Source organism: Ptychodera flava, chromosome 7 (assembly GCF_041260155.1).
Source record: "Ptychodera flava strain L36383 chromosome 7, AS_Pfla_20210202, whole genome shotgun sequence".
NCBI lineage: Eukaryota > Metazoa > Hemichordata > Enteropneusta > Ptychoderidae > Ptychodera > Ptychodera flava.
The window spans coordinates 19,405,988-19,421,386 of NC_091934.1; the positions used below are offsets into that span (position 1 = coordinate 19,405,988).

General features: G+C 38.4%; 1 protein-coding gene and 1 long non-coding RNA gene across 2 annotated transcripts in view; both read left to right on the forward strand.

Moving 5' to 3' along the window:
- Positions 1 to 15,399, forward strand: part of LOC139136967 (uncharacterized) — a 412,563-nt gene that overhangs the window by 128,547 nt on the left and 268,617 nt on the right. The window lies entirely within an intron of this gene.
- On the forward strand, positions 8,913 to 12,366 carry LOC139136150 (uncharacterized). Its single transcript, XR_011553125.1, has 3 exons — positions 8,913 to 9,080; positions 11,622 to 11,762; positions 12,219 to 12,366. It is a non-coding gene; the product is annotated as an uncharacterized lncRNA (long non-coding RNA).

Sequence of the window (15,399 nt, forward strand, 5' to 3'; positions counted from 1 at the left end):
ATTTGTTTTCTAGTTCAGACTCAGTGCCCCACTTTAGCACCAATGTTGTCATTCTCCAACCCTTAAAACCAATTTGTCAATCATAGACATCTTGTATATGCAGGTAGATTTTAAACATTATTGGTGGAACACTAGAAAACAGGAAAATTGGAAAGGTAGTGTAAGTTGGTTTTTACTGCACAAAAAAGCCCAAAGTCTTTAAAGGCTGGAATTAATGAGAAATTTCACCAGATGATGAAATGAAGACAATATAATCATGGGTAGCCAAAATCATTTACAAAGGGATGTATGCAAAAAGATATCATGAATTTGTTTACATGTTTTTCAAAATAAATTCAATGATAGAAACAAAAAGCCAAGCTCTAATCATGTACCATTAAATGCCGTCTGTCTAATGGTTTGAAAATTTTCATTCTTTCTTTGATTATAATCTACCTGCCAAGAATGAAAAACTGCTGGTGTAAGGTGCATGCTGAAGTGTGACAACTTGATCCATGAACCTCTAGCATTGAAATAAGCACTTGATATTAATTGGCTCACCTATAACAATGACTCATACGGATGCAATTGGTGAATTTGTTGTGTACATTTTGTGTTTTTATTTTATCACGGTTAGTTTGCCTCACAAAACTATGTTATTTGTGTTTGTAGAAGCTGATCATTGATTTCAATCTGGAGGGCCCAGCAGAAATAATGTCTGCTGCCAAAACTGTAGTGTTCTACGGATATTTGTTGAGCCTATATGGCTGGCAAGGCTCTGTTGGCATACCAGTATATGAATAGACAAATTTGTAGTTACCAAGTAACTTTTGAACTTTCAGGGGAGGAGGGGCTTGATTTAGGGGATGTAGTATGTTTTTAAATGTACTTCAACTTACTTTTTGTCTGTGTTTCTCTTTTCAATGAAAACATTTAAGAATCTTTCTAAATACATTTTCTTCTGTACAATTATTCTAACTTGTCTGTCATGGAATAAACACAAATGAAAGTTTGAATCTTCTATAACACTGTACTGTCAAAAAGTTCTAGTACTGATATGGGAAACCCTACAGATTCATGAATCAAGTCGTTAAAATGTTTTTGAAGTGCACCCTGAATGAAACAATCTTTACCATCGCGACCAATCGGTAGACAGGATAAACATCACCTGATTCACAGTGCACAGTGAATGTAAGTAGCAGTGATGTGTGTGAACTAGATAAGTTTTACCTCTGACAGATTACAATGTTTACTTGGGTACATTCATAAAAAACAAAGTGCATTGCCTAAATTTCAAAAGCCTAGTTTTACTTCCTGCAAACAACAAAAACTTAGAACCTCATTATTGTACTGATTTGCTGGGTTTTTTTCTTGCTTGTTTGAGTTTCATCTACAGAAATTTGTTGTGTCTAAAAGTGTTAAGTGAATTTGTGTTTTTTAGGTTGAAACTTTCTGATCTTATTTATGCATTCTTTGGAAAAGAAAATTTGATTTTCAAAAAATTGACACAATTTAAGGGGGACTTTTATGTATGTACCAAAGCTAAAACATGGTAATTGTCTGGACATTAAAGTGAGGATACTATGAACAGAATAATACTGCCAAATGTCTAGAAACTGAACTTCAATACTGGCTGCAGTTGTAAAAATTGATGCAACATTGTCAGGGATACTTTATAAGAATTGAAGATGTTCTCTGGAATGTAATTGCACTGTACGCAAATTGTCAAGTAGGTTTAGTAATCACATTTAGTTGCCCATGCCCCTGTTTGACAAATTTCTCAAAGTGAAAACAACTCACAAAAAATTAGGATGATCTATTTTTATATGTTTAGATTCACTCAATGCCAATTGGTCTGTATCCTCTCTTTAATGATGATGGAAAAGTTTACCTTTCAGTCTCCATTCATGAATTTTGAGACGTACAGAAACTTCAACGCGCAGTTCAATACATCGAGGGTTTTCTGAAACAAAACAATGCAGAGTCGCTCTTAATACTTTGAATCAACAATGCATAAAGGCACTCTTTCCAAAATTGACTGAAAAATAGTTAAATATATAATTCCCCAATATTGGTAAACTATATCAAAGTAAACTTCACATCTTATTTTCTGTGTAGTTTCAGTCAACAATCAAACACAACAGGACCGCCATTGGGGAATATCTCTAGATTTTAATTCACTCAGTGAAAAACAAAGGAAATTTTTTTGTTCACTCCTGATAAGTATATGTTTTTTTTTTGGTGTCTACAGAAACTATTTGAAAAATTGCGACTCATGTTTGAAGTATTTCAGATGGAAAAAAACAAACCAAAAACACCCCAAAGTTTAACCAAGAATATTCATTAGGAAGTTTGAAGATATAACTAGTGTACGGAAATAAAGACTCACCATTTCTGTATGCCTTGATATTTTTGAAGACTCCTGAAGGTAGAGTGGACCCCCTAGGCCTGTGTAGGTTGACACACCTGTGTGGACGTCTGGATGCATGATTGGTGAATGGATTGTTGTATCCCTGTGGGTGGGTTCAGGGGAGTGCAAATTTACTCTGACATTTTGTAGGTCTGTTTTGTCATGTGTCTGTGCCTTTTTCTTTTGTTTGTCTGTGTTGCTGTGGCAACGGCAACAGATTAGGATTTAGAATAATTTGAGAATCTTTGCAACAGGAGTAAAAATGTCTTCTTTCTTATTGCAGTCACTTTAGGGTCTTTTGATAAAATGGTAGTCTTCAAATTTTGAAAACAATGTCCATTGGAGATATTTATCAATCTGAATTTGACTTATTAAAATCTTAATCTGGTAGAAAAAAACATTGGAACAATTCATTTGAAAATTCAGATTCGTTATAAAAAGTGAACATTATGTGTGTTTTGTAATCACAGTCGGTGGATGGAGGGACTGTGTTATAATATACCAACTTTGTCAGTTCCAATGAAGGCAATACTCAAGTTGTACTGATTCTCAAATGTTATGCAAAATTTATGCAAAATTTTGTCAATTGAACACTTAAGGACTTAAGATTTGGAAAATGAAAATTTTAAGCTTATTGTAATAGCATGTAATAATGCAATAGTTCAGACTAAATCAATGCAAAAGAATGGCAGTAGCAAAGATTAAAGTCAAAATAATCACTAAATGATACTCTGTGTGGTAAAGCAAAAAATGCTGAGATGACAAAGTGCAGTGTTTGTACATTCAAAAGACCCTAGAGTGGTATTCAGTGGTGAAAGAATGTGATATTATATGAATATGTGTTAGGTTAAAGTGGAAATAATAGTGACGTTCTTATTTGTGTTGAGTTCTGTTTCAGTGACTGTTAAGAGAGAGAGAGAGAGAGAGAGAGAGAGAGAGAGAGAGAGAGAGAGAGAGAGAGAGAATAAATAAACAAATAAATAAATAAATAAATAAACAATATTTGACATGAGTCAGGTAGTACAGCAAAGTTACTGGAAAATACATTAAGGTTACTGCTATAAATGAAGCTTTAAGACACAGGCGCACGACGACTTTTAAAATCACTTGTCTGTAATTTTAATGTTGAAACATCCATTTTATAACTGTGCAAAGTTACGGAAATCGTGCAGGCAGCTTTTAAGACGTACAGTAAGCGCCTAGAACACGGCTGTGGCCGCTCGGCTGTCTTGTACACAATGTGTGCAAGACAGCCGAGCGGCCACAGCCGCTAGCCTAGCTCCGGGGGCCGCTCACTGTATGTCTCAAAAGCTGCCCGCATAATTTCTGTTTGCACATTTATTAATAAAATGCATGTTTCACCATTAAATTACAGACAAGTGATTTTAAAATTCGCCGAGTGTACATGTATAAGTAACAGCAGAGCTGAGCGGCCACAGCCGTGCGCTGCACTGATGGGCGCTGTTCACTGGATGTCTCAAAAGCTGTCCGCACGATTTCCGTTTGCACAGTTATTAATAAAATCAATGTTTCAAGATTAAAAATACAGACAAGTGATTTTAAAAGTCGCTGTACGCCTATGCTTTACGAGCAGAACTTGAGTGTCCGTAGACTCACAGTCGGACTACGCAATTCCAACTTCCAAGGCCCCATGCTATTCGAACAATCGGTCACCTCACCGCTTCACATCGTATATCATATTGCAAACGAAACAACGACAACCCATACCGATTTCAAATTAAAACTGAAAATAATTGATCAGATCCAAGAAATCATCTTTCTGTATTAATTGTTAAACAGCAGTGACGAGTTGAAATCGGCGCGAAAGATCACGTCATATCTTCATGAAATCATCTGGTGCATGGCGCTATGATACTATGAACTTCCTTCCGTGAATGCGAAAAATGCCAGGCCGCTGATAAAACAGTTATCAAATTCAAATAATCTGTAATGCACGAGTATTGTAAAGATCTTATACCATAAATCTGAATAATTTACCTACCCTTAGCAAACCTCGGGCTGGTTATGTCGTCAGAAACACCGAGGCCAGAGGAACAAGCTGTTGCCGTTGCCGCACACAGACAAACAATGATCAGAAGCAGCAGAGCGACTAACAGACAACAAAACGCGTTGCTCTTGACGACGAACTTTTTCGTCCAATCAGTGACAACGTGTTCAGCCAATCAGTAAACGCGTTTCTGAGATCATTCTTCATTGTCACATCCTGGTCACAGCGGTACTTTACAAGACGTGATGAGCGGTGATAATGCTGATTTGATGTCATTAACTGGAAGTCATCGCCGCAGTGTTATGCAATAATGGAATGCCCATCCGACTCCTGTCAATGGGGTGGAGGTTCGGGTTACGGATACGTACGGGGCGGGGATGGTTCGAATCAGACAAACCTGAAGCAGTTACGGTAGCCGCACATAGAGAACTTCAGTAATTTCTCGATCGGATCAACAAATCAGAGATCCATCGCCATCTTTTAAAGATCCATTAGCTGTAACTTTGGTCATTTTTAAAATTTTATTTGTTCTGTGTATCATCTGCAGTTTCTGGTTTGAATCCCTGAACTATTGAGAAATTCCTAATATTTAGCTCATAATATACCCTATATGAGATGAGTATATCTGCGTTGGTATTGTTCAAATTTTGTATTCAGGTCCGGACTAGAATACATTTATCAACAATAACAATGGTCATTTCACATATACAGAATGCGTTGGCAAGCAGGACAATGATGATCGGATTATAGTAACATTCTCTAGTTGATAAATTGAAACAGAGTGGTGAAAAATTAGTCAAAAGTTACAGCTAATGTCCCTTTAAAAGATACCACTAAAACAAGTTCCCTTTGACAACAAACTTTTCAACGAATCAGAAATAGCGCTTCAAATATTGTCGAAGTTATGACAAGCACCAGGTTGTACACCCACCGCCCGGACCCCCCGGTGAGCACCCTCACAAGTTGAGTTTATTTGCGACAGTCGTGTGGATTACATTTCCTTGCAGTTTTGTGCATACATGTATGGAACCGCGTAGGGGTTTGAGATCACCTGGTTTTTGCATCTCTTCGTAATACTTTGGCATGTAAAATATGAAAATGAACGATTGGTAGTGTGTTAAATATTGACGTAGATAGTTGTATTGGTTGTACCTTTCAAAAACATTGGGCCACACTTAGGAGAACTCTATGCTTGTGTAAAGATTCCTAATCACGAATATATACACATATCATTCAATCTGTAGGATAATAATTATGCTAAATAATAAAGTCGTTCTGGACGTGGACCCAGTATTGTTCGGGATTTCTAAATCTCATACACAAAATGGAGAGGAGAGAGAGAGAGAGAGAGAGAGAGAGAGAGAGAGAGAGAGAGAGAGAGAGAGAGAGAGAGAGAGAGAGAGAGAGAGAGAGAGAGAGAGAGAGCAGCCGATCTAATATTATAGGAGATTTGAGGAAAGATAAGAAGAAAATATGAAGGAACTCGTTGATTTTCAATGTTTTATCATAAAAATTGCTTTTCTCTATCGTGTACCTGCGTCATGGTAGAATTTTCGTAAAAGTTTGCTTTACATGAACCCGCCATTATCTACGAAAAATACGTTGGTTCCAGGCTATGGTTCCCAGACGTGCGAGCGATCGTGTGCGCGACATTCAACGGGCGCGCACAGCTTGTTGCGCCTGAGCAGTGATACGCCTATCGTCGCAGCAGAACGCGTTCTTCGCGCGGCGCGCGATCGTTTGAAGACTCAGAACCAACTTGTGCGTATTCCAGTCTAACCTAAAACGAACCCTCGCGTGGCATCGCTTCTAACTTCCGGCACGACTGTCCTAAACGGACATTTAACACGCTAGGATAGTTGTTATCAGTACATGTCCAGAATTTAGCACGTTTCAAGATGTCTGACGATGAAGCGTCTTTGGGTTCTGCAAAAGTTTGGGTGGTAGCAGACAACTTTAGAACTTGGTGTGGTTAGGATGCCAACGTGTACAACGGTTATCAAAACACTGTTCCTTATTACTGTCACGGGACTTCTGGACACTCATTGTGCTAGTAAGTGAACTATGAGATGAATGACAGATATACTGACAGACGAGAGACAGAGAGAGACAGAGCGAGACAGAGGGAATTACAAAGGCATTGGCCAAATCCATAAAATAATAGCAATACATGTACCCCCTCCCGGTCCATAAGCAAACTTCTCACTCCATAATGTACTCGGCTACGGCTCGTACACATGTCGGGCAAAGTTTGCTTTCGTCCATTATGAGCAGGAGGGGCCAACATTATTTCTTAATAATATCAATGCAAGGGGATTTGTAGAAAAAAAATCCGGGGCAACAAAGCTTGATAGTCGAATACATTATCAGTTAATCCAGAGGATGACGTCACAAAATTGACTGGTATTGACAAAGCCATAATAGTAAAATATAGGTAAAGCGGTGTCTACTTTACCAGGAACAATAAAAACATGTATCATAACAGTCACCAAAACACTGACTCAACTGCATGAGTGACAACATATATTTTGCATTTACTACAAAAGAAGTCTTTTGCAGTCAGTAGCTTTCAAGTATAGTAAAACTATTTGAATTTGTATTCCGGTCGTATCATGTCTGTTCGTAGTTATAACACAGCAGATGGGCAGGGGTAAACCTGAGCTGTTGTCAATGGATTTTCTAAGTATGGTAAAATGTGAGATGGGAGAGAAAAACGGGATGCTTTGACACGGAGAAAATGTCTCTATGAAGTTTTGCGTGTGGAGACTCTAGAGAGGGGGAAAATACTAGGCAGGAGGCGGAAATATTTACTTAGATAGGTTTTTTGTGTGAGGGCAGCTGCCAATAGTTTTCACTTTTCCTCCTGGAGTTATGTTTTACCAAAATAGTAACTGTAGAATTATATATTCGCAAGTAACAAGTTTTCGAAATCAGCCTTTCAGTCGGTTTTACAATTTCATCTTGGCATTAAAGTAGATGTATTTTTTTCCTATCTTAACAAGACATATGGACGTCTTGGTCGCGGTGCTCCGTAACTTGTGGAATTCGCATTGGAGAGGAGACCCGGATATGTACTTCCGTCATGTACGGTCGCCATGCGTGTGACCCTAGGGGACTCGTTGAGAGGAGGGATTGTCATGTCAAGAAGGCAAGACTTTGCCCCGGCGGTAAGATTGAAATTTGTCTCAAAGTTTTGGTGCCGTTTGGTGCCACACAATTGAGCATGACAGGAATTGGACATTGTTAAGACATTATTTATGCTAATTAAGTTAAAGAGGTAGAGAGGCTTAATCCTTTGGCCAATCTTTCCTGCAAAACTTTAAACCAAAATTCCCTTTCGACGTTACGAATAAATTCAGATCACCGTGCAAAATTTGGTACAAGAGAAACAAATTACACAATATTCACCAACACTTGTCTTCAAAATGGCTTAAATCTGTGTGTTTCTCCATATGGGAAAATGAAATTTCGATTCACAACCATCATAAGCGAATATTTAATTTACTACATGAGTTATAGAACGAATCTCCTACAAGTCTCAGACCAAATGATTTGTTAAAGTTTAAAGTGAGGCTGTCGTCGCGCTGCGCATGCGCGATTTTTTGGCGATAAAGATAAGTTCTTATAAATATAAGTCTTCTCAATTTCAATCGGAGTGAGATGGAAGCGGTCCCTCACTTTGAAAACGCCCCTCTAAGACTCATGATCATGCAACAGTAAAATATTATAATCGGAAACGAACTTTAGTGGTGTCTCTCTAATTATGAACTTCGTATTTCAGCGTGCTCCACGTAGGAGTAAAAGAACGCATTCATGACTTTTGGAACAGATTGATGAATAAACGTTACAGCTATTTTATCTTAAATGTAATTCTACATCCTATTTCCACCATTTGTCCTCCATTAACTACGTGAACCTGAAAACATAACCGAACACCTTCAACAATTACCTTAGTCTGGTTCCCTGACCCGTTTTCCCCGGTAGAGGGCGTGGGAAATCACCGCTCACTTTCAGTAAAAAGCAAACACATATTTCATCCGTTATATCCTCTGATAGTGCTTTAGAGAAGGGAATTTTTTCACCGCCTTATTTTTATGGAAACAGAATCTTTAATTTTCTCGTAGAGTTAACAGTCAAAAGGAATCATTATGGCTGCCATTTTGAATTTTAAGATTAGGTAAATAATATTCGATAGTTTGTATTTCTAGTACCAAAGTTTACACGTTGGCCTCTAAATCTTATTCTTGATGTCGAAAGGCAATGATTTAAAGTTTTCTAATGAAAAGTTTAAGAAAAAAAGTTTTATGTCTAATTAAACTCGCAAGACATATGCAATTAAATAACTGTCACCAATGTTAAAAATGCAATGGATAAATATTGAAAATAGCTCTCACTTTTAGTGTCAAATCATTTCAACCTTCTACCTGTAAATGTAACCTGTAGCTGTAGGACCGTTCGAAGGAGTGGAAGAGCTAAAACCATCCGAGTGGGACACCTGGTCGCAGTGGACGCCGTGTTCTGTCACCTGCGGGGCCGGGAATCGGACACGCGAAAGAACATGCGTCATCAAGGACGAGAGAGTGTTCACTGCAAAGTGTCCGGGAGCGGGAGTGGACAGCACCCCCTGCCTACTAAGTACGTGCCCCAACACCGTTGGTGAAGCCGGGAAGAAGGGTGGCAAGGGTAAGTATGCTCCATTGCACTGTCCATTCAAAATGTTGATAAGTCTGCATAAGATACAGTTCAGTATAATTCAATCACAAAATCATATCTCTCATAGAATGCACTAAGGGACGGACCATTAGATCTTGGGAGGGGGGTGGTCAAAAACAGAAAAAAAAAATTTCAGAGCAGAAAGTTAGGAAAAAAAAATTTTCAAACTAGTTTGCAAAATAAAAAAAAATAAATAAGAAGACAAAGGCGTAAAAAAAAAATCTGCAAAAGTCTTTAAAATTTTGAATTTTTTTTAGATTTTACCGACAGAAAGCAACTTTCTGTATTTTTAGTACATCCTCCTGGCACATTTTTAATTTTAATTTATACATTTAGAGTGACTGTATCCCTTATACTGGAAGTTGTACTTATCTTATCTTTTCAGGACTTTGTATTCTGATCACTTGAAAATTATGAAATTATAGAGCCTGTTTTCTACTTGTTTCCTGCGTACAAACCAAGCAGGTACACTAGGTAAAACATTGAAACTATGGTATGGTTGTCAAGACAGAAAGTTGTATTTGCCTTTTAAGATCAAGGTAAACAGATGCAGGCCACATCAGTTTCATTTTTTTCACAGCATTTTATTGCAATGATGAATGCAAGAATGGGTGAACAAGTAGAAACACGTCAATAATGATAAAACAACATATCAAGTCATTATGTATTATTTTGCTTTTAAAAAGGCATTTTCAATTCTTTTTTCTCAAAAAACAGCCTCAAAAAACAACAGCAAACACATGTTTTAACATTCAACAATACACTACGCAGAATGCCATCTATCCAACAAATCCCAACACAAAAACACACAAAAGGGTTGAACTTTGAAAGTTTCTCGATAGCAAATACTGAATAAATCTGCATGAATAATCGTTTTTGTGTAGCAAATTTCAAAGAAATTGGACAACCCCTTCAGAGAATACAGATTTTTTGACCATGAATGGCATAAATTGCCCTAAAAAGACAAATATTGAAATTTCAACACATCTATACACATCCAATCAATTTGGACATGCTGCTACAGAGAAATAGATGTTTTGATCAAAAAAGGGCAACAATTGCTCTAAAAACACAAATATGCAAATTTAACTATATTATTTAGCTTATTTTAGCTTCTCAGCTTGTCAAAATCAATTGTAAATCATGAGATATGCATGATGTTTGGTGGGGTGAATGTAGGCATTTCACCACGCAGTAGGAAGGGAAGCCAGGAAACCAAAATAGTCAATTTTCAAACTATAGGAAGCTACTGAGGAGCAAGAAGACCATGTTTCAGAGGAAGATGCTCCCAAAGTGCCACCAATAACACCATTTTTATCTCTATTTTTCAAAAGCTCCAACGGCAGGAGGGGGACACCCCTCCTGACCTCCCCCCGCAAAAATACTCCCCAGGTGCCACCAAATAACACCATTTTAATCTCTATTTTCAAAAGCTCCAACGGCAGGAAGGGGACCCTGCCTGACTATCCCCCCCCCCCCGCAAAAATACTCCCCAAGTGCCACCAAATAACAGCATTTTAATCTCTATTTTTCGAAAGCTCCAACAGCAGGAGGGGGGGACACCCCCCTCCTGACCTCCCCCCGCTAAAAATACTCCCAAAGTGCCACCAAATAACACCATTTTAATCTCTGTTTTTCAAAAGCTCCAACGGCAGGAGGGGGACACCCCCTCCTGACCTCCCCCCAAAAAATACTCCCCAAGTGCCACCAAATAACACCATTTTAATCTCTATTTTTCAAAAGCTCCAACAGCAGCAGGGGGACACCCCTCTCCTGACCTCCCACCCCCATGACCGCTTGCGTGTCCGCTTGTGGTGCTTGGCACCACACTTTGCCCTCTTTATCTTCAGACAGCGACGAACTAAAAAAAAATTATAAATCTGAAATTTACTCTGAAAAAGAAAATTTGCACAGCTAATCTCATTGGAAAAAAAAAATTCAGAAATTTACAGTAGTAAAAAAAAAATGTTCACAATTCATTGTGACCACCCCCCTCCCAAGGTCTAATGGTCCATCCCTAATGTATTTGTACATACATACATACATACATACATACATACATACATACATACATACATACATACATACATACATACATACATACATACAGGACATTAATCTATCCATCAATCATAGTTTTACAAGTTGTGAGAATTGCGTTTTTACTTCTATCAAGTATGTATGTATGTATGTATGTATGTATGTATGTATGTATGTATGTATGTATGTATGCGTTTATAATTTTTATTTTGTCCTACACGATCATATAAACTCACTTCGACTGTTGGCCCCGGAAATCGTAAAGTCGGTCTTTTCCATCGGCTATTTACTTGTGGAAACAAATCTTCAGCCATATACCGTCAATGCTTGCAAGTTAAACAAGTACATCTTAAGGCTTAAAACGTAAAGATGGTTCAGAACTTGTTAATCGTGGACAAAATATACCCAAACAGCTGATGGGTACTGAACCCTTTTCCCCTTTTATGATTCCCTCGGGGATTTTTATGACAGTGACATGGACCGACTGGGGCTTATGGTCTCCATGCATAGGATCGAGAACTCGGCATCGCTCCTGCCAAGCCACTGGACGGCGTGCTACCTGTGAGGGCAGCAGCGATGAACATGAAGATTGTGGAGAGACATGCACAACAGGTGAGTCAACAGCAATGTAAGCTAGAAAAGGCCAATAATATTCTTACTGAAAAGTATTGTGTCGATTGATATTTTCTTGTACCCAGGAGAAACAAAGAAGTGCGTGCCGTAGATTTTTTATTGGCTTTTGCTCTTCGCAAACTTGACAAGGGTTTGTGGTAATTAGGTATCAACAATTTCCACATGCACTGAACATCACTTTGAAATTGCGAGATTTATACATCTTGCATCCATGTCTACACGTCACTGTCTATCCGTCATTCTGTATGCTACTTGTCTTTGTATTACTCTCTCTCTCTCTCTCTCTCTCTCTCCTCTCTCTTCTCCTCTCCTCTTCTCTCTCTCTCTCTCTCTCTGAAGGCTCAAGAGGGTGCAATTTGAAAGTCTCGTTCTCAGTGCAAAAAGGTTTTATTGTTACCAATTCACAAGCCACTTCTTCTTTTTATTGCGTAACAGTCGGGGAGGGATCTGCACCTGCGGGAGAAGATGGATGGTATCCATGGTCACCGTGGGGTCAGTGCTCCGTGACCTGTGGCGAGGGGGTCAAATCCAGAGAAAGACAGTGTCAAGATACCGACAAGTGTCAAGGCGATACTCAGGAATCATCTACTTGTGAAAATGATCCCTGTGGTAAGCAAGTTTCATCGATATGAAAACTTGTAGTATACACTGATGTTTACATCTTAAGAGGGCGCTCGTACAGGTAGAATACATACAGGTGAAAGATATTCTGATTCCCAAAGTTTTACAACATTTCACTGGTATGCTGATAGTTTGGACTTATTTTGACGTTTCTTGAGTAAATGAAGTGATAATAGTCTTGTTTTTGTCCTTTTCAAATTGAAAATTTAATTTTTCTCAATGGAGTTAAAATAGGAATAGCAGCCATTTTGAATTTCAAATATCGGTAAATTTTGGGTAATTTGTTTGCCAAGTACCAAAATTTGACCTGGGACTCCTAATTTTTTTTATCTCGATTTGGAAAGAGAATGGTCTTAAATTTTTCTTGTGAAAGTTTGAGGAAATGTTTAAATTTTACTGTAAGTCTCAAAAAAGGATGAGTTTTCATCGACGTTTTCTACTTTCACTGTGTCTGATCGTCAAGTAACCAATCAGTACACGATATATATTTGCTTTTATCCGCAAAAGGAGGGTACACTAACGGCTGGTCCAATTGGTCTCCCTGGGAACAGTGTCCAGTGACGTGTGGCAAAGGAGTCACACGACGTGGCCGGGAATGTCACAATCCTGAGAACATCAGGGAATGGTGCATCGGACAGGCAGAAGAAACGAAAACGTGCGTGGCCGATCAGCTGTGCCCTGGTAAGTGAACAATCTGTGAAACCTGTGAAGTAAATGAAGTTTTCAGTCTCTTTTCTTATAATTATGAAAATTGAAAATGTAGCGCGCCTCCTCCCAAACTGAGTTAACCCTTTGAGTATCAAAGTCAATTTTTGCCGCCTGTATAGTAACTAGGCAATGTTTTTTTCAGATGTGCTTCCAAAATTTTGACCAAAACTGTAGCCAATGAAAAGTAATATCCATTTGGTCCAAAATTGTCAAAATATTAAGTAGAAATTCATTAAAAATTGGTGACCTTTTGCACAAAAATTTTGGCGGGAAAATTTACAGCCCTCAAAGGGTTAACACAGGGATAGCTGCAATCAATACGATTGGAACTAATTTGGGATAATTGGATCTTCATATTTTTCAAATTTCTCAAAAGTGTTAGGTGCCATGTAGCTGAATGCACCAGCATTACAAATTACTTATAAAAACAAGTGTATAACGTAACAAGAAAAGCAGATTAGCTCACATTTGCGGATTTAAAAGAACCTCAATTCACCATCCAATTATCCCAAATGGTTCCAATCGTCTTAATCTTTAATATCAAATAACGGTATAGTTTTACGAAATCTTTTTCTCCGGTGCCAAAATTTGCAGGGTGTTTCCCGTTTTTATTCTGTATCTTGGAAGAAATTTCTCTAATGAAAAGTCGAACAAAAGTTTGTCATAACTTTCAGTTTTGCGGCGCTCACTTCCTTGATATTGTCACACCATAGTTTGTTCTGACGTCATCTGTTGTGCAAGTAGAAATGACCGACGGTAGACATCAAATCGTTCGCTTGGAAATATTGTGTTGACAATTCATCAAAGAGCGTCTCTCCTCGTATGTAGGCATGACTATGATCAATGAAGCCCACGTGACCAGCAGAGTTGGCGCGAGGATACGCTGTATGGTGGATTGGTTCATCGACAGTCATCCATCGGCCACTGTTAATTGGCTAAAGGACAACCAATACCTGCCCATGTTCTGTAAGTGCTTTGAAGTATCACATTGATCTATAGATTACGAAAAGAATGTCCATGTCGAGATTTATTAGCAGCGTAAATATCGAGAAAAATTTCGCGCGCCAATTTTGTCACAATTACAAATACCGATATCCAATTTCACGAGAACTGTCAATCTTACCTTTTTCTTGCACATGCGCAATATGATACGATGACGTTAATAGCGAGCTTAGGAAATTCAAACATCTCATTATTATTAGGGTTAGACCATTATATCTTGAGAAGGGGTGTAAAAAATCTACTGAGCGAAAGTTACTACAAAAACGTCATGAAAAATATCCACATGAAGGGTTACTGAAAACAAAGTGTTGAAATGTGTGTAAAAATATATACATGCCATGCGAAACCTGACAAAAATAACAATATTTCGAATACGAAAAAATCATTCATTTCATTGTTTTTACAACCCCCTCCAACGGGTTCATGGTTTATACTTTGGAGCACACGGATCATCCTCCTTCCGCTACTGCAAAAGTGAGCAAAAATAAACAATAGTCCTACAATGTCAAACAAAAACATCTAATTAAAAACTGATGTTCAGGAATCTGAACGACAGCGAAAATAAAATGCGTACAAAATTCTCTATGGAAAATAATCTTCTCATCGACTAAATAAGGTAACTATCACACAACCATGGTTTCACGCAGTCTTTCCTTTCTGACGACAGCCGGACGGAAACTGATGGAATACGGAGACTTGGAGATAGATATCGTTGAGAAAGATGACAGCGGTATATACGCATGCAGCGTAATCAAGGACGGCGTTGACGTCATCACTAACGTGGTGCTTCTGAAAGGTAGTCGAACTTTTCACGTGACCATTGATGCCAGTATGCAAATTTTACGATTATATTGCGCCACGGTCTTATGCGTAATATGAACAAAATAGACCTGTGTCACAGACAGCCGTCTGAGAAACTGATACACTCTTCCCTGTCTTTTTCCTGTTTCAGTCGATGAAGCACCTTTTGACCAAAACACTGTATATGGCAACGGTAAGGATAGAATAACAGTGAATTTTTCGCACCCAAGTCGAACGTGACTTATTTAACAATTAAGTTTACCACAAGCATCACAATAAACCCTTTGCTACTTGTCCCTTCGACTCACACTCTCACCGGAGTGATTGTGCACTGCAAATCTCTGTTCCGTCTGACCGTCATTGACCAGCCACTGGCCTATCCCTTTCACTTCCAAGTTCAGTGACCGAATGGTTCTTGTTTCCTTAAAGTGGTATCTAGTTCACTGTTACTTTTTGTTGTTTTTTATCACTCTCGTCTCAGTCG